The sequence below is a fragment of the Haemaphysalis longicornis genome, unplaced genomic scaffold (genome assembly GCF_048455015.1).
Source record: "Haemaphysalis longicornis isolate Haplotype H1 unplaced genomic scaffold, Haemaphysalis longicornis Haplotype H1 scaffold_8, whole genome shotgun sequence".
Taxonomy (NCBI): domain Eukaryota; kingdom Metazoa; phylum Arthropoda; class Arachnida; order Ixodida; family Ixodidae; genus Haemaphysalis; species Haemaphysalis longicornis.
In genome coordinates, this window is record NW_027526445.1 from 171,485,315 (window position 1) to 171,510,480 (window position 25,166).

Below are 25,166 nucleotides of genomic sequence, written 5' to 3' on the forward strand. Positions count from 1 at the left end.
ATTGGCGGCGGCAGCAGCTTGCTAAAAGCGTGAGCCCCCCAATACCATGTCATCGTGGCAATACCCCCTCTCTTTTTTAAAGCATCGTCTCGATGCTTAACAGATGTAGATAGCATGTTAAAAAAACACACAGCAAAACAGCCCGACACCACACGTAAATATTTCGCGGCCACTGTCAACGTGAGTGATACGGCTTCATCCAGGCAACATGAACCACTTCAGGGACTGTCCTACCACGCGTTGACCGCAGTGTTGCTTCTGGAAGAACTTCATAGTTCACTGTGCTTACTTGGCGTATCACTTTGTAGGGCCGAAAGTAGCGGCGTAAAAGTTTTTCCGAACGTCCTCGGAGTCGCTCAGGGCTCCACACCCAGACTTGGACACCGGGTTGGAATGTTACTTGTCGGTGCAGTTAGTTGTAGCGGTGGGCATCAATCGTTTGTTGGTGACGGATGCGATGTTGCAGAAGTTATAAGGCAGCTTTGCCGCGGCTAGCGTATTCCGCGGCGTCTGGAGTAACCTCGTGGATTTCATCCGGAAGCAGCATCGCGTCCAACATCGTCGTCACTGCGCGGCCGTGGACCAACCAGAAAGTAGTGAAGTTTGCCGTTTCTTGAACTGCGGACTGTATGCAAACGTCACGTACCGCAGTATGTCATACCAGTTCTTGTGGTCAACATAAAAGTACATCGTAATCATGTGGGCGATGGTCTTGTTCAGCCTTTAGGTCAGCCTGTTTGTCTGGGTATGATATGCAGTGGTTTTGCGATGGTCGGTATGACACAGTTTTAATATCTCTTCAGTAAGTGCAGCGGTGAACGCTGTGCCTTTATGGGGTATGATTACTGATGGGGCGCCGTGACGGCGCACAATGTTATGGGCGAAAAATCGAGCAATTCCAGCCGATGTTCCTTTGGGCAATGCTTTGGTTTCGCAATAATGGGTAAGATAATCAGTAGCGACTACAATCCACCAATTCCCAGCTGATGACGTAGGGAATGGCCCTAGTAAATCCATGCCGCCCTGCTTAAATGGCTTGCTTGGTGGATCGACAGGCTGAAGAAAACCAGCAGTGTCTTTTGCCGCTGACAGTCACGACATGTTTTGACGTACCGCTTGACTGTCGGAGCCAACTTTGACCAGTAGTACTTCTGACGAAGCCTTGCCAGTGTGCAGGTAAAACCCGGATGCCCCGACGAAGGGTCGTCGTGGGAGGTTGTTAGGATGTCGTCTCTGCTGGCACAAGAAGGTGGGTGGCTCCTGTATGGTCAAATACTTTTTTGTGAAGGACTCCGTTGTGGAGCAAAAATGACTATAACGAGCGCTGGCAGAGCCGTGGAGGACGCGAGCTGTGACCTTCGAGGTACTCAGTGAGCGGTAGAATTTCTAGGTACTTCTGTTCTTGGGCGAGGGCTGATGGTCCCAGCGCTCCGAGAAAGGGTGTATCCTCTTTCTCGTCAGCAGTAACTCGCTCCAGGGAGGCTCGTGGTTGGCAATAAGCGTCGGTGTGGCGTCTTCCGGACCTATATAAGACCGTCACGTCAAACTCTTGGAGCCGCAGGCTCCACCGCGCGATATGTCCTGACGGATCTTTTAGGTTTGCAAGCCAACACAGACAGTGGTGGTCACTAACCACTCGAAAGGCCCTGCCGTATAAGTACGGGCGGAATTTTGTGACTGCCCATATCACGGCAAAGCAATCTTTTTCGGTCGCGGAATAGTTCACCTCAGTGCATAATAACGTGCGACTTGCGTAATGAATGACGCGTTCAGCGCCATCCTGCCACTGTACTAGCACTGCACAGAAGCCGACGTTACTCGCATCGGTGTGAAGTTCGGTGTCGGCGTCTTCGTCAAAGTGTCCTAAAATAGGGGTACTTTGCAGGCGCACCTTCAGCTCATCGAAAGCATTGGTCTGCTCAGGGCTCCAAACAAATGGCACGTCGTTCTTTGTCAGACGAGTGAGGGGCCTGCCCAGGCAGCACAGAAAACGTGGCCAGCCTTTGGCTTATCTTTGGCCGATGCTTGGCCTGTTTGGCCATTGGAAAAGTTTGGGCTGCCAGAGAACTTAGGTTCTTCGGCATGCATTTGGTCGCGGAATACTTGTTGTTTGTTTGGCCAGCCGAGGTCCGAAGACGAACGACAAAAATCTGGCCGCGGAATACTTGTTGTTTGTTTGGCCAGCCGAGGTCCGAAGACGAACGACACAAATCTGGCCGCGGAATACTTGTTGTTTGTTTGGCCAGCCGAGGTCCGAAGACGAACGACAAAAATCTGGCCACGGAATACTCGTTTTCTCTGCGGCCACCCATCTAGAAAAGATCTCCGGCCAGAGAATTGCGCGTGTGTACGTGACGACCTCTAAAAGGAGGGGTCGCGGTGGCCGGGAAATACAATGGTGCGGGGGAACGAGCCGCTTGTCCGCGGGGACTATGTGGCATACAGTAGCATGGTATGTAGCTTCGCGAGTGCCAGGCGGTGGCAGTGACCTCTTCAGCGAATACCCCTTTCTTTGAGTCAGCTAATGATGGCCAAAGATCTCTCCTTTAGTTAATAAGCTCTGATAAAGCAGGTACGGCCACTGACATCAGACTTGCTTTAACTGAAATATTAGTGTGTAGGATGCTAACTTAAATTTCAAATATTTTTCGCGCCGAAGCTTGCTTAAACAAAAAGTTACCCCTAAATGCTACATTTTCACCAATACGAGGATATTAAGTTAGCGCCGCAAAGGCGACGTAAGGGCATTCTTTTTTAAAAAAACGAAAAAAAAACGGCAGCTGTTGCAACGGATCTAACTAGCACATCGTGTTGTGTTTGGAAGCACCGCACCGCTCTGGTTACTTTAGGCGTGATACCCATGAATAAAAGCAAAAACAGGCAATGAGCATGTAGACCAGTCATTTCATTTTCATTCTCCCAGCCTACCACGCACATGCATATGCTTCTAGCATACAGCTAAGTGCCCGTGAGACACGTGGCGCTACTGATTCACATCAGCCTTTCATTTGAGACATGTGCTGTGGTAATAAATGTTATTAAATTTGCGGCGTAATAACAACATACCCCTTAGCCCTGCTATGCATGACTGCATACTTCGCTGTGCCAAAATGTCTTGCGACCCAGCTGCTTCACCGAAAACACGTTTCGTCACTGGTGAGTGGAACATCCTTGACGTTTCATTTCGGTTATATTTCCTATATAATTCAGTACCTGGACAAAAAAAAAAGAACCCTTCGGGTATCAGAAATATGTATTTTACGAGAGCTGCATGCCATGCTAATGTTTTACGCTCTAATGTATATTTGTATAAACCACGAACGCTTTGAAACGACGTGAGTTATTCATAAAAAATGGTGGGAACCACGGAAGTTGCGAAGCCCTATATTTCTGGCATCCAGGCCATAAGAACTGTCCTGACATGCACAAAGGATAATACATGCGTTACGAGGTTGCACGTAGGTTGTTGAATACAAGCTATACATGCGATTGTGAATACCCTCATACTACGAAATCACGTGCTGGGAGCGTCCTGAATTTGGAAATAATGTATTCCGTGGTTGTGATGAAATGCGTATGCGTGTTATAACATGGAGATTTAAAGGAACATTACGCGGTGTTTCCCTGCAACGTCATAGCATGCTTTCAATTATCGCTTTAATAATCTTGTGCATGTCGTTACCACAAACATATTCTCACCCAGACAACATGTATCACGGCTTTTTTTTTCAAAGTAGCGAATGTAGCCCATTTGAACTGTTCCTTCACGATTTTGACGGCCCCCATTTTTACGCAGCCGAGGTGATCAATCTGTCTCCAAAATGAATTATTACAACAGCATTACGAATAGTTACATCCTTACAATTTCCTTGTGAGGATATCAGTTGGCCAAGTACTTGAATAGTATATTTTATATCGCCAGTAACAAGCCATCTATATAGTGAACGACACACCAATGGAGGTTACGGGTGACACTGCTGAAGGAGGATCCGGCATGAGGTCGCCTCTCGCCTAAACAAAAATGTTTGCCCCTACGCCGCCGTCACACCCATCCCGTTTCTTCCACATGGGCTCTACTCTTGCACCGGTCGCTTCCAATTTGTTCACGAACATTTTCGGCCTAGCGGACATTTGTGGTTTCTAAAACGCTCTTCAGCTACTTCTATAGATTGTTTCTCCCTCAAAAGATAGAAATAATTAGCATCGCTTCTATTCCGGACGATATACTTGTTTTAAAACTTGAGGCAGGAAGTGAAAGTCTACTGTCTCCCGCCGCGGTGGCTCAGTGTCTAAGGCGTTCGCTGCTGAGCACGAGGTCGCGGGTTCGATTCCCGGCCGTGGCGGCCACTTTTCTAATGGGGGCGAAAAGCAAAAACACCCATGTGTACGAGATTGCACGTCAAATCCCCAGGTGGTCAAAATTATTCCGGAGCCCTCCACTACGGCGGGCCTCATCGCTTGCGTTGCGTCGGCGCATTAAACCCTACAATCAATCAATCGAAGGTCTAGTGTCGGCTCAAAAGTCGGGCTGAATGTAACTGAGGGAAGAGGAGGGGTAGGAGAGGGGGGATAAGGGGATAGGTACATTTTGAAGTTTGAAGTTTATTGAAGGGTAAGCATACATATAAAGGAATAGATAAGCGGAGTACATGAGGAGGTTCCAAAGTACGAACTGTCGGGGGGACCTCCTAACACATTGTGGATAAGATAATGCATAATATGCAGCAGACAATGGCCGTTATGACAAAGTTTTAAATACAATGTGTAGCGTTAACACTACACGCTACAATGTGTAACGGGAACTTTTTATCCATATAAATATCATTAGGCATTCCACTATATGCAGCAGACAATGGCCGTTATGACAAAGTTTTAAATACAATGTGTAGCGTTAACACTACACGCTACAATGTGTAACGGGAACTTTTTATCCATATAAATATCATTAGGCATTCCACTCTGTGGAGGTGGATTGCCAGTGACACTTTTTAGCTCTAGACATAGAGGTGACAGAATTCAGGGGAAAGGTATGACAAAATTTTATTTATTTTACTTGCTCGGCAATCTTTCCACCGAGCAAAGAAAATAAACGTCGGCATGCGGACGTCCATCCCTGTTTTTCTGATGGGAAAAAAAAAGAAAACCTAGCTGTGTTCGCCACTCATTTCACGACGCTGCGGTGAGTCGCAGTTCCAACTCTAACTGAAACCCCTTGTTTACGATGCGGCTGGTGGTCTAATAAAATTCGGAATTTTCCTCATAGGCAACCCCCCCCCCTACACTCCTGTAACTGAAGGCAGCCCCACGCCCGTTTCGCGCGCTTTATATAAATACAAAACTTGTGACCCTTACGTACAAACAGGAGCCACGCAATCAGTGTTTGAGATATCACCTATTCTAATTTTGCTGGCTTTAGCCTTCCCCCTCTCCCTCCAGCCACTTTTTTTACTTTCCGGTTTTGTTATTTTTTTGTAAGTTGCTGCTTCGCGTACTGCACCCGCCTGTTTGCAATGTTGCACCTTTCACATTGCTTATAATTGTTACAGCTGTCTGAAAGCTCTTATTAACAAAAATGTCACTGCCTAAAGTATGCGAAAACATCTTTAAAAATTGTTTTTGGTTAGGTGGCTAAACAACCCTAATATATCTGTTGTAATTACATATAGGCGTACTGACCACTTAAGCAACGGCCTCATGCTAGAAAGAAGCCAATATTTAACTTCAATCTCGTTTTAAAGCAGCTGACAAGCTCAAGGTAGCGCATAAAAAAATCTACGTTTCTTTTCCACTTGTGAAGTTCACTTCACATCTTTTAATGAGGTCATTAGTTATTCAAGCAGCGACTACGCTCAGCAGTGGGGGAGGTTTGGCAAGAACGGGTGAAACCAAAATAGATCTAGCAAATCTACGTCGACGTACTATCGGCGTCAAATGAAACGCGAACCCAAAAATATGAACCTGAACCCAAAAATAGCGCAATTTCTTTCTATGCAAGCCAAAATCACGCGTGCATTAGTTACAAAAACAACATTTGGAAAAGTGGATTTCCAAACATACCAACAGCAAGCCAATATATGAACTCTGCGAACAGTATTTTTCAATTTTGCACGTTCTGGGTTCATATTTTTGTGTTCGCGCTTTATTTGACGCCGATATTACTGTATTACTCTATGACATAAAGTTGCTCAGGAGTTTCGAGAAATTCTATGGTGTATGACTATGGGATCTCCTACAGTTATTTATTTTGTAAAGCACCTCAGCAGCAACAAAAAACAAACTGAAACCGAAACTGAACATTAGCCACAGCCAGCAGCAAGACGACAGTAGCTGAAGCCAAAGCAAAGCCAGTAAGCAATGGCCGGCAAAAAAGTTGGGCGGCTAGGCACGTTGGGGTAATTTGCGATCGCTTCCACGCGTAATTTCAGTTTATTTAACTTGTTCGATGCTTTTCAATCTAAACTACCGTACTCAACTTTAGAGCAGCATCCGTCACGTGTATTATACGCGGCAGGAAGCCAGGACTCGCCTATTTCTACAGTATTATGTGCTCGGTCTTTGTTTGAGGGGACGATTGTGTGTGTGTACTGGAATTTCGGTGCAACGAGGGACATCAACGAAGCGGCGCCCTGCGATTCGTCGTGAGTGCCCTCTAGGGCAGTGCATGGTGACGGTGTTTGAAGGTATGTTGGTCTTCCTTTACTCTATTTCATGTATTTGCAAGCGTGTTTAGCCCGGTTGTGCTATGCATGTATTGACAGGGGTGTAGGAAAAAATGGTCCCGAAGCCAAGGCAGGAAAAAAGTGTGGGCGGGCTTGGCCGTATCTTTCGTACGAAATTTCAAGGCATATCAACAGAAAATTTCGCCTTTACATTCTCAGAGTCGTAAGCACCCCCTGCAATTTTTTGCGTTTTTCTTTCTTAACTTTTTCATGCACTCTTTGTTGCTGTTTGTTGCTCCTGAATGCTTTTTTCCTTTGTTCGTTCATACTTCGGCGTTAAAGATTGTATATTTGAACTGTACTTACATTTACATTTCGGTGCACGCACATGTTTGTGCAGAATGTCTCGGTGTGGCAGTTTCGGTGCACGGGATGTCCCAGACATTATTTTAACGCTTTAGCTTTAATATTAGGCAGTTCTAGCATATCGTTACCGTGTTCACGTTACCGTTTACCGTATTTGCGGGAGTAGGCTTCGCAGCGCGAGAGTTACCGCGAACGGTAACGTACCGGCACAGGCTTCACCGTCGCCAGCGCTTCCGGTAACACGGTAAACGGTAACGCAAACACGGTAACGATATGCTAAAACTGCCTTTTTTTTTTGTCGGATGACATGACATTACGTTCGAGGGTTGGGTTTGGGCCACACTGCGCGGAAACTAATGCTAAATAGAGGCGCAACATCAGCATGTAAAGCCCCATTTCGATAGTAGATGTGAAAAACTAACGTTGCTAATCTACTTCCGTTCCACCTTCTTTTTATTTTAACATTCATGTGAAGAACCCTAATAAGTGTTACCGAAGCGCAGTGCTTTCACTTCATCATCAAACGCTGCGAGACGTTGCTGCCTCTAGGTCATTCCTATGTCTCCTGCCTCCCCCCCTACCCACAGCAAAACTGCCGCGAGAGAAAGAAAGGAAACAAGGTAGCTTAAGCGCGTGTGCATTTACTCATCCTTACTTTCTGTATTAATGTCGTCTTCGTTGCGTTCGGTGTCAGTTCTATTTATAAGCGTATCAAGAAACGTGTTTACAGGGGCATCGCTAAAGGTTTGGCGTTGCGGGGGGGTACTTAAACACGACTGTCGCGGCCCTCGCCAAACCAGCCTATTCAAAATTTTCCCCTCTTACAATGGAAGAAAGGGAGGAATGTCTGGCCTGTCCGTGGCGTGCGAAACTTGAAGAGGTAATTGCGGAAGGGTCGACCGAAAGCAAAGAAAGAGCTATCCTGGAGAGGGGCGCCTTCGGTGGGACCGCGACGCGCAGAAGAGCGCGGCCAGCAAGCTTGTTCCTCCATGGAGGCGACAGGCGCCAACGATCCTGGTCATTGTGTCCCCAGCGGCTTTTCGGGTGGCTTTTCGTTGTGCACTAGAAAGGTTGTGAGCTCATGCTGAATGTATCGCTTTTCTTGCATCAATGCGGTGACGCTTCGGAGACCGCGACCTCCTCTATGCCTGCAAGATTTTCACCGGAAAGTGAACATACCTAATATGACTGAAAACGAAATCTGGGGATGATTAAAACTTAAAGGGGGGGGGGGTCCTTTGGTAGCTATGGCATAAGGAATGCACGGGATGGTTCGGAGGAAGGTAGCCTGCATGGTTTACTGTCAGGGCGTGAGACTGGGGCGGACTTAAAGCGGAATTCTGCGAATTTTTTTTTGAAACTGACTCGGTGAAACTGTCTCGGTGGTTTTGAAAGCGATGACTAACATTGGTGAAATGTTAGGTGCATTTCCTTCCTGTATTTTTTTCTTGGTGAGGGATCGTTGCTGCCATCTTGAATTTTGGTGTTTCGGGATAGTGCTCCCTCCCAACTTTGCCGGTGATCTCGAGTTGCGTGCAGGAGAACACTTGCTCCAACTTTTACGGTAGCAATTGTGGGCTTCGCATGCTTTCAAAACTGCTCAGAATGCATGTGCTCAAGACATTGTCTGGTTGAGTGACTCTTCACCATAAGTAAAGTACACGTTTACGCACACATGCCCGCCTCAATCTGCACTGCCATTATAGCGCATGTTTGCCCACACTCCCCACCGAACTTGAATCAGTGCATCCTGCCGATAATATGCGTTCAACGATAGCTACAACAGATACACCCAGCGGTTGTTGTACCTATTTTAACACTTTTAGGGAGTACTGTGGTGAGCTCGTCCCGTGGGAAGCTTTTCGAAGCCATAAACACCATTCGAGCAGCACCTAGTTGCACTTAGTGGTACTCTACATTATGATTAAAATGTTCTATAAGTATGGCGGTGAGTGCTCATTCGCAGCACCGCAACTGTCGCAGCAACAAAAACTAACGTGCACGCGTGATTAAAAAAAAAACAAGCTCTGTTCTGTGGCGGCCATTTTTTTTTCAAAACAACGTGCACGCGTCATTAAAAGAAAAACATCTGTGCTGTGGCGGCCACTTTTCGGGAAATTCGAGATACCATTCGTACAATGGTGATGGGGTTGAAATTCAAGGGTCCCCGCGCACAGTCAGGGAAAGAAGGCAGGTCTGCTTATTGCTTTGATTTCATTTGTTTGTTTCATAATTATTTCATTTTTCATTTCCAGGACCAGCAAAGCCAGACCAAGAAGCCGACAAGGGAATTGGTGCAGCCATTATGAAGAACTCATGGGAAAACGTTGCAAGGAAAGACGAAGACACAGATAGAAAGGCAATATAAATAAGCACGATGCTGGACGATGCTGATTATGAAGACATTGATAAATATACTCTGCGAATGCCATCTAAGTGCTCTGAAAGCCAACAAAAGGAAATTGCATGTATTGCGTAAGGACAAATAAAGACATAAAACTGACTGGTTTGTGTTTCATTTACATAACACCTGTGTGCCATTAACACGGCCAAGGTTAACGGCCTGCTCCAGGGCATGCATGGCAGCAGCCTTGGGCGGGCTTCCTCTGGCCTGCATAGAATAACCAGAATCTGGCCAATGGAAGGCCATACTTTATTGGCCAATGGTAGGCCATACATGCTTGGCCAATGGCAGGCCATACATGCCTGGCCAATAGTAGGCCATACGTCTTTGGCCAATAGTAGGCCATACTTCTTTGGCCAATTGTAGGCCATACGTATTCGGCCAATGGTCGGTGACCCAATGATATCAGCGGCCAAAGCAGATTGGCCAATGAATGACAGCCAAGCTCCAGCCTTACACGGCCAAGGACCATTTTGGATTAAGTGCCGAACACTTTGGCCGAAGATTGGCCGGGGGGAAAAGGGCTGGCCAATGTTCTTTGGGCAAAGATTGGCCGCACATGCTCGTGCTACCTGGGTGGCTATCTTGGAGAAATTAGACATGAAGCGCCGGAAGTAAGCGCAGAGGCCCGAAAATTGTCGCACGGCGCGCTTGTCAGCGGGCGTCAGGAATGCGCTCACGGCCACCGTTTTGTCAGGGTCGGGGCTAACACCGGCAGGACTAACCACGTGTCCGAGGAACTTGAGCTGTTGAAATGCGAACCGTCATTTTTCCGGTTTGAGCGACAGTCCCGCTGAACCGATCGCATTCAACACGGCATGCAGGTCATCGAGACGTTCGTCGAAGGTCCGGGAAAAATGTGGACGTCATCCAGGTAAACTAGGCAGGACTGCGATTTCAGGTCCGACAGCACACTGTCCATCATTCTTTGGAAGGTCGCAGGGGCAGAGCAGAGACCGAACGGGAGTACCTTGAACTCGTATAACCCATCTCGGATGATAAAGGCAGTCTTTTCACGGTCGCGCTCATCCACTTCGATCTGCCAATACCCGCTGCGTAAGTCGATGGGTAAGAAGTACCTGGCATGGCGTAGTAGGTCTAAGTAGTCGTCAATCCGAGGCAGAAGGTAAACGTCTTTCTTCGTAATTTTCTTCAACCTCCTGTAGTCCACGCAAAATCGAAGACTGCCGGCTTTTTTGCCACCAGAACCATGGGTGGCGCCCATGGACTCGTCGATGGTTGTATAACGTCGTCTCGCAACATTTCTTTGACCTGGCGACGTATTGCGTCTCGCTCTTTTGGGGAGACCCTGTACGGATGTTGACGAACACGTCTTTCCTCTTCCTCTGTCACAATGCGGTGCTTAGTGAATGCTGTCTGTCGGGCCTTCGACGAAAGAGCAAAACAGTCAGCAAAAGAAGCGATGATATTGTGGAGTCGGTGCTTTTGGTCCACCGATAGGTCCAGGTTAACCTCAACATTAATGCCTAAGTTGGAAGCGGCCGGAGGTGTTGCCGTTGTCGAGGTGTGCTGCTGAACATTTTTCTCCATCGCAAAGAACGAACGTTTTCCAGCACAGTCATACATTTCGTCCAGGGGGGCTACGGCAGTCTTTTTCACTTACCGAAGTTGGTTATCCGAATTTCGGTCCGGTGGTCGGGGAGCTCGACAAGTCCTCAAGCTACGCAAACTCTCCGGTCTAGTAAGAGGGACACGTTGCCTTCAGCGATACCGCAGGTGGCGTCGCTTTGACATTCTACCGTGACGAACAGGCTAGCTCGGGGCGGTACTGTTACGTTCTCGTCGCAAATGCCTAACGCTGCCTTGGGTGGTTCCCCTCGTTTCGGACAGCTCCCTGTGTCGAGAACGTCACGAGTAGCTCTCGAAGATCACTAATCGCGGCATTCTCATGAAGGGTCTGTTCCTAATATTAGCTGCTTGGAACATTCCCCCAACACTAGGAAGCAGCCAGGGAAATGTACGCCCCGTATCTCGATCCTGGCGGTACATACGCCGATCTGCTTTAGCAGATGACCGCCAGCCTTACGGATCTTTGGACCGTGCCATGGTGTTGTTGCTTTCTTCAGTGTGATGGCTAGCTCACTACTAATCACGGAAAAATCGGCGCCGGTATCCACCAAACCCGTCACGTGATGACTATCGTTGTAACCTAAATATCGGCCGAAACTATTTTACCGTCGTGATGGCGCATCCACGGAGCTGCTGGGGTCAAGTCGTCAGTGGGAACCGCTGAGAACAAGTCGTGTTCTGAACAGGCTCCGGTGCAGTCGTCGGTATGGATCGTTGAAGTCTAGCCAGGTTGTGAGCGGGTTCGTGGTGTAAATGGAGGATGTTGACCTTACTGAGCGGCGATGGTCCCACCTCCGGAGGACGCCATCTTTAGTTTCCCCGGTTAGAACTGGGGGTCCGGCCGCTGGTCGTCCCCGAAGAGAATGGACGTCTGGGTGACGTGAAGCGTCAGGGCGAGGGCGACTGATACTCACGGCGTTGCGCGGGCGGCTGAGGGCGCACGTGGCTGGCCAGGTACTTTTGAATGTCGTGGGGACGTTCACCGTAGCGCGGTCGTGGAGGATGTGGTGAAAACCCCCATAGGCCTAGGTTGCGATATGGGCAATGATGAAGAACATATCCGGCTTCTCTGTAGTGATAATATTGAGGCTTGTTGTCCTTCGTGCGCGAAATGGTAGCCTTTCTTACGTAATGGCCTGGTTCAGTTCGCGGAGCCCCATCGGAATAACGCTGAAATAGCGGTCTAAGCTGGGGTTGTATGTGTCGGACCATGGTGGTACTTGGGCGTGGCATGTCAGTGGACGCTATGACGCGGGGGGGGCTGCTTCATAATACGGAGCAGGGGTGCTCTGCGATGAAGTAGAGCTTTGCATCACCTGCCAAATCTTGTCGCGGACAACCTCGTAAATGGCGTCGACGTTTGGCTGGTGACCGGTGACATGGAGCTTCTGCATCTCCTCCCGCACTATGCTTCTGATAATCTCTTAGAGACCTGCGGTGGCGCAATGATCCGTGTAAAGCGAATGGCAGTTCGAAGTTGCCGGGTCAGTTTGCCGAACGTACTGGCGAAAGCGTTGCTCCAGTGCGTTTTCCATCCTTGTCACTTCCCGGGTGAAGTCAGCGACGGTAGCAGGTGGATCACGCACAAGCCCCGCAAACACCTGTTCCTTTACGGCGCGCATTAAATGACGCACCTTCCTTTCTTCGGGCATGTTCGGATCAGCTCGCCTGAATAGCCGACACAAGTCCTAAACGAACATGGCAACCGACTCATTTGAATTCTGTACTCTCACCTGGAGAGCGAGCTCAGCCTTTTCTTTCCGCTTTCTGTCTCCGTAGGTGGCGAGCAGCTTCGGCCGAAATTCTGGCCACGTTTTCATAGAAGCTGTATAGTTTTCGAACCACGTCCTGGCGTTCTCTTCGAGAGCGTAATACACATGCTTGAGCTTCTGCACCACGTCCGACTCGTTGAACGCCGCCACACGTTCGAAGCTGTCCAGCCAATCTTCGGCGTCCTCAAACCTCTCGCCGTAGAATGGTTTCGGAGTGCGCGGAGTATGGAGCACCACTGGCGAGGCTTGCATACTTGTCTGGCTCGTCGTTGAAACCATCGCGACCCTGCTTGGCACGGCCCTGGTTGGCGGTGGAAGGCGGTCGAACTCACGTTGAAGGCCACGCATGCTCCGGCTGGTTTTGTGGACCGCTGTTGTGTCCACCGACGCCGAACCAGAAGCGAAGAAATCCTCCGGATCAAAGTGCATGAGCAGCTAACCAGCACGCTCCACCAAAATGTCACGTCACAAAGCCGAGTCCGGATGGAAGGGGGCTTTAAAAGATTGAAGAGCGGCGATAACAGCTAGCAGCCGAAGGCCAGGTGAGAGAGGAAGAACACAGAGCAACCTGGCTGAGCCCCTCGCTCATAAAGCCATGCAGCCGCTTGGCGGCGGCAGCAGCTTGCTAAAAGCGTGAGGCCCCCAATACCATGTCATCGTGGCAATATCACTAGCATATTCCATGCTTGGTCTGTTTGCCTTGCTGCTACGTAAATGTACGCACACACACACACATATATATATATATATATATATATTTATATTGTTAGCGTTGTTTTCTTACCGATCGCTACAGTTGTCATGCTCCCCATTCATAGCATCCAGAAGCACTCCCATCATCAGCATCATCTTCATTCATGCACCACCTGCTGTCACCCTGATATCCCGATCCTCGCTCGACCGTCATCTTCGTCGGAGTCTCTGCGGGTTGCTCCTTTCGTGAAGCCAAAATAAATGGCCTGCGCTTCCCCGTGCCTGTGTCTTTCAAGTGGTGGAGTTGCCTTTTGGCCCCGTCCTCCGCCACTCCCAGTTACACTCCTGGAGCTCTGTTCCGGTCGACGCATCCTGTTACCAGCTCCACCGATGCAGCGAGAAGACAGGTCGGAGTTTTCCGCTCAAACGGCGTCAACGTGGTTGCTGACAAGCCCCCAGCGTCTTCGCGACGATGATGTCGACGACTGGCTCGACGAGTTCAACCGCGTAAGCCAGTTTGACAGGTGGGATGATATTTGCAAGCTGCACAATTTCCCCTTCTCTCTAAACGAGGTGGCGAAGACGTGGTTCTACAACAACGTAGGACGCTTCCCCGATTGGACCACATTTACTGATGAGATACACCATGTCTTCGGCCCCCCGTCTGTTCGCTCAGATTGCGCCAGAAGGAAGCTGAACTCTCGCGTGCAACATCCCGAAGAAATATACATTTGTTACATCGAGGACGCTCTTGCCTTATGCCGCAGGGTGGACCAAAGTAACATCATCTGTGAGGAGCTAGAAAACCGTAGCTCACCATGCCCACCACGCGACAGCTGTCGCCCGCAGCTAGGAAACCGTAGCTCACCGTGGCCCCCACGTGAAAACTGTCGCCCGAACGCGTCTTACCTGCGAGACCTCATCAAGGAGGAGCTTGCGTCCATGACGGCGATACCATCTCTTAACCCCGACCCTTGTAACATCCATGCCATGTCATACTGCGATGCTGCTTCGAAACCACCCATGCGAGTGGAAGCTCCCCCGCTCCCATCTTCTCACAGACATCTGACAGCAATTTCAACCGGTCCGTATACTCAGCCATACTATTTCTTCGTCCGTCCCGACCGTCAGCTTTTCCCGCGGGACCATCCCATCTGATACTACTGCGGTATTCGGGGCCACATTTCTCGCTTTTGCCGCCGACGCCAACAGGATGAGCGACGAGCGACCGCTTTTTCTACGGGGCTCATCGTAATGGGTACGTTTCGCCTCCTCGAGACTCGACCGATATTTCTTACAATCGCGCGGCACGATGTCGATCACCCTCGCCGTATCGCCGCTCACTGTTGCCTCTTCGACCTGCTTCCCGTCCCACTGACCAGGCTTCGGACAACTAGCGCCTGCAGTTTTTGGAGGGGCAACTGCATTGCTCAGAGAAACCAGAACTCCTCCGTACCGTCCGTCCAACATTTTATCCGTAGAAGTGGACGGGGAGTGTGTTGACGCGCTTTTGGATACGGGAGCCAGTGTTTCATTTATTAGCGCAGAGTTGAGTTCCCGCCTGAGAAAAGTGAGAACTGCCTATACCGGTTCGTCTTTGTGAGGAGCAAATGGCAATAAGATTCGCCGCCGCTGGATACTGTACAGTGCGTGTTATGATTGACGGGCTTCTACATCACAGTCAGTGTGCGGTGCTGACTCTATTTGCTTATGAAATCATTCTGGGTTAGGACTTTTTATCAGCATCGTCCGCGGTAATTTCCTGCCGACAACCGGGTATTCACCTCACCGAGACAGCCATTGCCAGTGTGTCAGATGCGCCAATACAGCGTTTGGTGGCTACCGAAGATTGTGTTCTGCCTCCCGGTGAAGAAACTATTTTTGTGGCCTGCGACAATATCGCCGACGGAGATATCTTTGTCACACCAGCTGGCAGCTTCGCTTGTATAGCAGCCATGATACCCCATGTCTCGTCCGCTTTTCGCGAGGATCAGCTGCAATCGCCGCATTGAATGTTGCCTCTAAGCCGATTCTCCTTCCTCAAGGCATTACTGTTTCCACTATTTCAAGGCCGACGTTACCTCTCCAGCACTTTGCCCTTTTGCGTCAGTGCAGTGTGCCTGTAATCCAGAGCTTACGTCCCCGTGCCTTACTTCTACCATCAGCCCTGAGCTCAGCTTGGAAAAGAGGGAAGAGCTCCTCGCTCCGCTTAAGGAACACAAGGCCTTATTCGACTGCCACTCTTGGACGGACATCAGCGGAAACTCATCGTATAGAAACAGCTTGTTCGTGCATATTTGGCCGTTGTCCCTACCGGATTTCGGCTTCAGAAGGCAATATTATTCAGGACAACACTGTCGATATGCTTCAGCGGGACATTTTTCGCCCTTCTGGAAGCTCCTGGTCATTGCCGGTTGTTTTGGCCCGAAAGAAAGACGGCGCCGTGCGCTTTTGGGAGGACTATCAGGCGCTTAACAAAATAACTAGAAAAGACGTTTACCTCATGCCCCGGATTTATGAGGCTATCGACACTTTGCACGGCGCCGAATACTTCTCGAGCCTTGATCTTCAATCAGGATATTGGCAACTCGCTCTGAATGAATCAGACAAAGAAAAGAAATTCACAGCATATCCACGGGGTGAATGATGATGAGTGGGCGAAGCTCCTGAGGGGAAATCATCGGTAAAACCGTGACTCTTCAGTGAAAGTTCGCCCACTACATCTGTGTCCGAACGTAACGTCTAGAAAGTCTCGCTTAAACCGCACGTCGGCACCTTGGGGCTGAGCTCGCCTGATGCGTTTTGCAGACGCCTCACGAGCTCTCACTGCATCGGGGTCTGCCTTCCGATACGCGCGCTTTCTCGCCGCTTCCCGTTCTCTGACGTTTTGGAGATCCTCTTCGCGCCGCAGCCGTGCCGCTTCGCGTACGGCAGGGTCCTCGCGCCGTTGCCGTGACGCTTGGGCCTCTCGTTCTCGAACGCTGGGATCTTGGCGGCGTCGTCGCGCAGCCAGACGACACGCTTCGGCCTCCTGCTCTCGTACGGCAGGATCTTGGCGGCGGCGTCGCGCAGCTTCACGGAGCGCTTCTGCCTCGCGGGCTCGCACATCTGCAGCCTTATTCATCGGGCGACTCCGAGCGCGCGCCAACAGCGAACGGATTTTATTACAACGCTCCCCGCTATCTAGTAAACAATCCAAGAACTAAACTAGAGGTAGCCACGCCATCTAGTAAACAATCCAAGCGCATCTTTTCATCATATACAAGTACCGTCATCTAGTAAACAATCCAAGAACTAAACTAGAGGTAGCCACGCCATCTAGTAAACAATCCAAGAACTAAACTAGAGGTGGCTACATACAAACGTCGAGGATGGACAGACCCACGCCCTAAGGAACTTCGCCCCTAAAACAGCTTTCGCCACACCCGATGGCGTTTACGAGTTTAACGCGATGCCATTCGGACTGTGCAATGCTCCAGCGACCTTTGACCGCAAGATTGACACTGTCCTGCGTGGATTGAAATAGAAGATCTGTCTTTGTTACCTTGACGACATCGTTATCTTTTCGTCCACGTTCGATGGGCACGTCCAACGTGTTGACGAAGTATTAACCTGCCTCCGCAACGCTGGTCTTCAGCTCAACACCAAAAAGTGTCGATTTCTCAGTACCTCATTCAAAGTCCTGGGCCCGTTGTAGGCAAGGATGGAATGCGCCCGGATCCGGACAAGATCAACGCGATTCTTAAGTTCTCTCGCCGCTCTGTCAAAACGAACTTCGGAGTTTTCTTGGATTGGCTTCTTATTCCCGTCGCTTCAGTCGCAATTTTGCCACAATAGCTCGCCCCTAAACAAACTACTAACATCCGGAACCCCATTCCTCTGGACCGAAGACTGCGAAACAGCTTTCAAAGCTATCAAACAAGTCCTCACATCTGTACCTGTCCTCCGCTATTTCGATGAGTCGGCACCGACAATTCTCCACACTGATGCCAGTGGGCATGGTCTTGGTGCGGTCCTTCTACAGCGAAACGATTCGTCATTGGAGCGCGTCATCTCCTACGCCAGCAGCACTTTGACACCCGCTGAGCAGAACTACACAATTACTGAGAAAGAATGCCTCGCCGTTGTCTGGGCCGTGGAAAAATTTCATTTTTATTTGTACGGGCGCCACTTCTCCATAGTAACAGACCATTATGCGCTTTGTTGGTTATCCTGGCTCAAAAACTTATCGGGACGCCTTGGCCGCTGGGTTCTCTGGCTACATGAGTACGACTTTACGGTAACTTACAAGTAGGGCAAGACTCACAATGATGCTGACGCCCTGTCCCGTTGCCCACAGTCGTCCCCCGAGGATACCCCTTCCCCTGCCATCTCTTCATCCACGCTGACAATGGTGCCTTTGCGCACAGCAGAACAAGATATTCCGCCAAACATTGTATCTCTTCGACGAAGCGACTTGTACTCCCAACACCTCATGGAACAAACACGGGGACTGAAAATGTTCAGAATGTCCCAAATGACACAAGGGGAGATAAACAAGTCCTAGACAGGTCACCGATTCAGCGACTCCGCATAAAAACTCTCCTTTACCAAGAACTTGGATTCAAACCTACACAAGAACAGGCATATGACAGGATCAAAATAATTTTAGGAAATTTTCAAACAATGAGACCACAGAACACCTCGACTCCGGCACGTACGAACGTAAGAGGCGGCAGATGTTGTAGTTGACAACTTCGACAATATTTGTCCTTGCAAGGCCCTTCAACGTACACGAAAGAGGAAACGGAAGTTGCAGACATCTTCTTGGCAATCCAACTAGCGGAAGTATCGAATAGAAGTGTAAACATTATGACAGGTTCTCAAAAGTACCGTAGGCTGTTTTCTGCTGGCAGAATACCTGAATGTTTTTGAAAGATACTACATTCCAGAATTCCGAAAATGAATAACGTCACTGGACGCCCATACACAAGGGACTGGAAGAGAACGAGAAACCCACCAAGAGGCACTGGAACTCACATGCCGTGCTCCTTGCGACCACGACTACCAGGCTACCCTCCTAGAAAAAGGCTAAGGATATCTCAACATCCTTCGCCTAGGAACAAAATTTTTCCCCTTGCTATATGGGGTTCTGAATGACGAAGAATCGCAAACTCTGTGGTGGATAAACTAACACAAGTACGTGGAAATCTATGTGGGGGGAGATGTTAGGTGGAAATACGTATCGCACATTAACTTAACTCGTGCCTAGGAAATTGTGATGCTTTCGTTGTGTAAATATTATTTTGTTGTGTGCTCCCTTTCAGTTATTATATATTGACAAAACAATGACTCTGCTAGTGACTTTATAGCCATTTGTACTTCTAAACCCACTCCCCTGCTAAAATGCCTCTGCGCTGCAGGGTGCACTGTAAATAAATAAATAAATAAATAAATAAATAAATAAATAAATAAATAAATAAATAAATAAATAAATAAATAAATAAATAAAACAGTAAACAATTAAGAAATTTTATTAAACAACTGGAGCAGGGAACGGTATGTGAGGAACCATCACCAATCTACGCGTGGGTATGTGCTGCGGACGTGCAACAGTCATCATCAGTGCCTGTCTGAGCGTCTAGCAAGGTTATCTCCGGCTTGACCGTTTTTTGACGAGACTGCGGTTCCCCGCCTCTCGCTTGGACAACAGATTGAATTAAACACCATTGGAAGTGATGGAGGTGCGGTTTCAACGTCAACAAGCACGGATCGTGGTGCTTCGAAGCCGCAGGCTCCCAATGCCCTCTACCCCCGTTGACGCTGTTGATCAACAAGCACCAGCGATGCCACAGATCGTCTGCGCTGGTTCTATTCGTCAGCGCGATCGCCCATTCTTCAATGGCGAGGGCGATCATGATGCTGAGTATTGGCTGTCGACATACAAGCGGGTGAGTGCTCACAACAAATGGGATGATCCCGCCAAGTTAAGCAACGTCGAGTTCTATCTCACGCAATTTGCTCACACGTGGTTTTTGAACAACGCACGTGACTTCAAAATATGGGGTGGTTTTAAGGCCCGGTTCTTTGAAGCATTTGGCAGCCCGGCTGTACGCAGACTACGAACAGTACAACGTCCCCGCGGAAGAGCTCAGACGCAGGGGGAGAATTTCATTAGCTGCATCGAAAACGTTGTACTTCTGTGCAAGCGCGTCGACGTGGCCACGTCTGAAGCAGATAGGGTAAAGCATATTTTAAAAGGCATCGATGATGACGCGTTGACTATGTTGCTTTCCAAGGACCCGAAGACCGTGGCGGAGGTCGTGGGCCTCTGCAAAAGCATTGATGAGCTGCGCAGGCAACGAGTCCTGGTCCACCGATCCATGGGGACAAATGCAGAACTCTCCGGTTTGACTTTCACTTCCGAGCACTCTTCACTTGAGACGAAGGTAAAGGACTTCGTCCGCGAAGAAGTGGCGCGCAAACTATCGATTATGCCGTTCATTCAAGAGCCACGGCAGCGGATGGAGGCACCGCCTTCATGCCTTCCTCAGTCTCTTCAGCGAACCGTCCGGGAACAGGTCACCGAGGCCCTGCCAACTACTCGCCAAGTAGTTGCAGCTCCTGCTCCCCTTACTGTTCCCCAGGTAGCTACTGTTGCTCTTCCCCTTGCTTAACCGGCTGCATTAACCGCTCCCCTGACGTATGTTGAATGTGTCACACAGCCCCCCCGACCGTTTACCCATTCGTTTGAACCACCCATCCCAGCGACTGTGGCGTCCAGCTATCAGCAAGTCTCCCAGTTTCAACGTCTAGTGCAAGTGGTCGCTCTGCAATGGAATCCGCGGCGCACGCCGGACAATGGCCCTATATGTTACTCTATGCTACTCTTGTGGATACGCCGGACATGTCGCACGCTCTGCCACCGTGTGGTGCCGCATACGGAGGTTTTCACCACTCCATGATACACGCCTAGGCACGTTCAGCATCGCGTATCCTCGAGGCCTTCCCCAACGTCATTTGCGCCCGATCAGCCGACGTTCACCAGTCGCCGATCGCCTTCTCCCCGTCGCCACTCACTGTCGCCTATGCGCCGTCAGCCTGCTCCTCCGGAAGTGGGAAACTAATGCCCGCAGTTCCAGAGGAACGAACTGCGTATTCAGGGAAAATTCAAAGCCCTCGTGCCTATCCACCAAACGTTGCAGATGTAGTTGTTGAAGGAGTCCCTGCCCTCGCTCTAGTCGACACTGGTGCCGCCATATCTGTTATAAGTGCTAAACTCTGCCGCTTGCTGAAAAGAAAGGGCCCATCTCCCCGCGAGGGGGACTCGAGTAAATGCGTCGCAAGGATATAAGGCGCGTTCGTAGCTTTCCATTATGCGTCGGCTTTGTGGCGCAGTGGGTAGAGCACCATGTACCTTGCGTTCCGCCCGCAGGGTCGTGGGATCGAAACCAGGCGCCGGTAAGTATAATTTTTTATATAGTGTAGGGGGAGGGGTGCGGACCTGTTGTTGAGAGCGAGGAGGGTGGCGTGATGCAGGAGAGAAGGAGTGGGGGAGAGGGCGCACCTGGAACGGCTGTTGCGGACGCCGAGGCACGGCAACGCCGGGTGACATCGTGAGTTAAAGAAATGCTCTGCATTTAAAAGTAGTGACGCCGCTTTCTGGACTTTCGCTTCGGACTGCAAGTGCAGCAGACGTGTCCCCGATAGCAGCATGTACTGCTCGAGTAAATATTTGAGGCACCTGCTACCTCATTGAATTTGTTGTCTTATCTTCGTGCTCCCATGCTGTCACCCTTGGCTGGGATTTCCTCTCATGCCATCACGCTATGATTGACTGTGCCCGAGCTGAACTGGAACTTTTTGCCCAGTTTGACGTCTCTGGTGACACAAAGCTCGTACTTCTGAAGACGTCGATATTCCGCTGTGAAGTTCAGTGTTACGGGCTCTTTCTTGCGATACCCTGCCGTAGGGCCCTGTTCTATTTACGCCATCCGACCTTTTGTTCGCCGAAAGAATTTACCTCTTCCGTTCGCTGTCCTTACCCTGCGTGCTGGACGCACCACGATGTTCATTACCAACCTCACAGAGAACCCTGTCAGTCTGCTTCGCAGCGAGTCGATTGGCCAAATTGAACCTACTTCCTCCATTCTCAGCTTCGACATTTGCAATGACCCGCCTACCCTGCCACTAATAGCCCTGACGCCATTCCACGTCACCGACCAGCTTCTATCTGAGGACGCGCTCACGAAGTCTCTCGACGCCGATTTGGATTCTACCCAGCGCAAGCAGCTGCTGAACCTTTTGCACGCGTTCTGCTCTTCATTTTACTGTCAACAAGCTCCCTTGGGTAGAACGCCAACGGTAGCCCACTATATCGACACTGGGACGCGCGCACCTTTGCGGCAGTGACCTTACAGGGTGTCGGCGTCAGAACGCGGGATTATTAATGAACACGTCGAAGACATGCTGCTACGCGACTTTATTCGTCCGTCACAAAGCCCCTGGTCGTCGCAAGTAGTTCTGGTTAGAAAAAAAAAAGGTTCCCTAAGGTTCTGCGTCGACTATATACGCCTTAACAAGATTACCACTAAAGACGTTTATCCCTTGCCTCGGATTGATGACGCTCCTAATTGTCTACACGGCGCCTAATTCTTTTCCTCCCTAGACTTGCGCTCCGGCTACTGGCAGGTGCCGGTGGCTGAGTGTGACCGACCCAAAACGGCGTTTGTGACCCCAGATGGGCTATATGAATTCAACGTCATGGCCTTTGGGCTATGCAACGCGCCAGCCACCTTTGAAACAATGATGGACAACATCATGCGCGGTCTCAAATGGCATATCAGCCTCTGCTACTTAGATGATGTCATTGTGTTCTCTCCTGACTTCGAAACACATCTTGCTGGTTTGCACCAAGTACTGAGCTGTCTCACTGTAGCTGGACTACAGCTCAATCTCAAGAAGTATCGTTTTAGTGCACGTAAACTAACCATCATGGGCCACGTTGTTTCGAAAGACGGCGTGTCTCCCGATCCTGAAAAACTGCGTGCCGTTGCCAACTTTCCAAAGCGTAATTTAATGAGGACCCTCCGCAGCTTCATAGGGCTATGCTCTTATTTCCGGCGCTTCATTTGCAATTTTGTTTCCATCGTCGCCCCACTCATGATGCTGCTCAATGCCGACAACAGTCTATCCGCGTGGTCTTCTGAGTGTGACGACGCCTTCACATCCCTGCGACGTCTACTAAACTCACCACCTATTCTCCGCCACTATGATCCCAGCGCTCCTACTGCAGTGCACACTGACGCCAGTGGTGTTGTTATTGGAGCCGTGCTCGTAAGGCGCAAGCCCGACTGCGATGAAAATGTCGTGGCGTATGCGAGCAGAACTCTCACAAAGGCTGAGCGCAACTATACCGTTACTGAGAAAGAATGCCTGGCGATAATTTGGACCTTACAAAGTTTCGCCCCTACCTTTATGGCCGGCCCTTGGACGTAGTCACCGACCATTACGCCCTATGTTGGTTGCCGTCCCTAAAGGATCCCACGGGACGACTGGCCCGTTCGGCCCTCCGCTTACAAGAATATGACATTCGTGTTATCTATCGATCCGGACGCAAGCATTCTGATGCCGACGCACTCTCGCACTCCCCTGTGCCTGTTGACGCTACATGCATTGACGCAACGGATTCCCTATTGTCATCGCTGACCCTCACAGACATGGCCTTTCAACAAATAGAGGATCCATGGATTGCTGCAATCGTTGATTTCTTGTCGCAACCTTCAAAGCTAATTCCGTCTAGGTCCATTCGTCGCCAAGCTGCCCACTTCTCTATTCGAGACAACCTCCTCTACCGCCGGAAATACATGTCAGACGGTCGGAAGTGGTTGCTAGTGGTGCCACGTAGTTTACGAAAAGAGGTGTGTTTCGCCAACCATACGGATCCGCAGAGCGCCCATGCAGGAGTCCTGAAGACTTATATTACGCTGCACCACAGGTATTACTCGAGGGGAATGTACGCCTTCATGCGCAGGTACACTCGCGCATTCCCCGAGTGTCAACAACGCAAGACACCTACGCAGAAGCCAGCTGGCACGCTGCAGCCCTTTCCGTGCCCCGTTCGTCCATTCGAGCGAGTCGGTATCGACCTCTACGGCCCTTTACCACGCACTCCTTCTGGCAATCGCTGGGTCATCGTGGCTGTAGGTCACTTCACGCGCTACGCTGAAACAGCGGCGTTGCCCGCTGCCGCTGCTCGCGACGGCGGGGATTTATCCTGCGTTCCCTTGTTCTACGCCACAGTGCATCCCGGGAACTGCTCAGCGAACGGGGGCGTGTATTCCTCTCTGAGGCTGTTCAAGCGCTTCTGACCGAATGCAACATTGTGTATCGTACCACGACCGCATATCATCCGCAAACGAATGGGCTCGCCGAAAGGTTCAACCGTATGTTGGGGGATATCGTCGCGATGTACATCGCGTCCAACAATTCGAACTGGAACATGGTACTCCCCTTTGTGACGTACGGATACAACGCGGCGGTACAGAGCACAACGCATTTTTCACCTTTTTTTTACTTTACTGCCGCGAACCTTCTTGTACCATGGACACTACCCTACCATACAGCCCTGATGCTTCCGAACGCTGCCATATTTCCTAAGTGAGGCATCATGCCGAGGAATGCCGACAGCTTGCCCGTCCGTTCACGGAAAATGACCAGGGTCACCAGAAGCAGTATCATGACCACAGCCACATCTCCCCCACTTTTCATGCTGGTGATCTAGTTTGGCTATGGATACCTTCTACAACGCCAGGTCTTTCTACCAAGCTACTTTGCAAATACCACGGCCCTTACCAAGTCATCAGTTCTCCATCACCTGTAAACTACGTTGTTGAACCATTAAGTCTGGCAGCCGACCTCCGCCGTCGTGGTCGCGAAACTCTTCATGTCATCCGCCTAAAGCGATACTACGACCCTCTCGTCTTGGACTCGCCGTAAGTCACCAGGATGGCTCCTTCCTAGGTGGGGGGTGATTGTAATGAACAAAACAATTGGAGCAGGGAACGGAATGTGAGGAACCATTGCCAATCTACGCGTGGGTATGTGCTGCGGACGTCAGTGCCTGTCTTAGCGTCTAGCAAGGCTATCTCCGGCTCTACTGTTTTTTGAAAAGACTGCTGTTTCCCGCCTCTCGCTTGGACAAGTGATTGAATTAAACACCATTTGAAAATAAATAAATAAATAAATAAATAAACAAATAAATAAATAAATAAATAAAATAAATACTAAATAAACAAATTAAAAATAAATAAACAAATAAATGAATAAATAAACTCTACTAAAATCAGAGAAACGTCCATCCACTTCCATGCAATTCAGTTATGTCCAAGGGTATGCTCAGCCGAGAACAAATACAAAAAAAAAACGTATTCTACTTATATCAAGACATAGGAGGCAGCTTTGACCAGCTCATTACGTCAAGATCGGCGCAAGCTGATGACAGAGTAAGGTGAGGAGCTTCTGCATCTGGCGCCCTATAATTCAGGTTCCACCCTCAAGCTCCCTTCCACCTCTTTACCCCCTGTTACTAAAGCTCTATTTTTTCCGTAACAAAGAGCTTCATACACACACACTCTCTCTCACACACTCTCGCTCCCTCTCAGTCTTTGCTAAACAGCAAAAATGTTTAGTCCGGCAGACGTA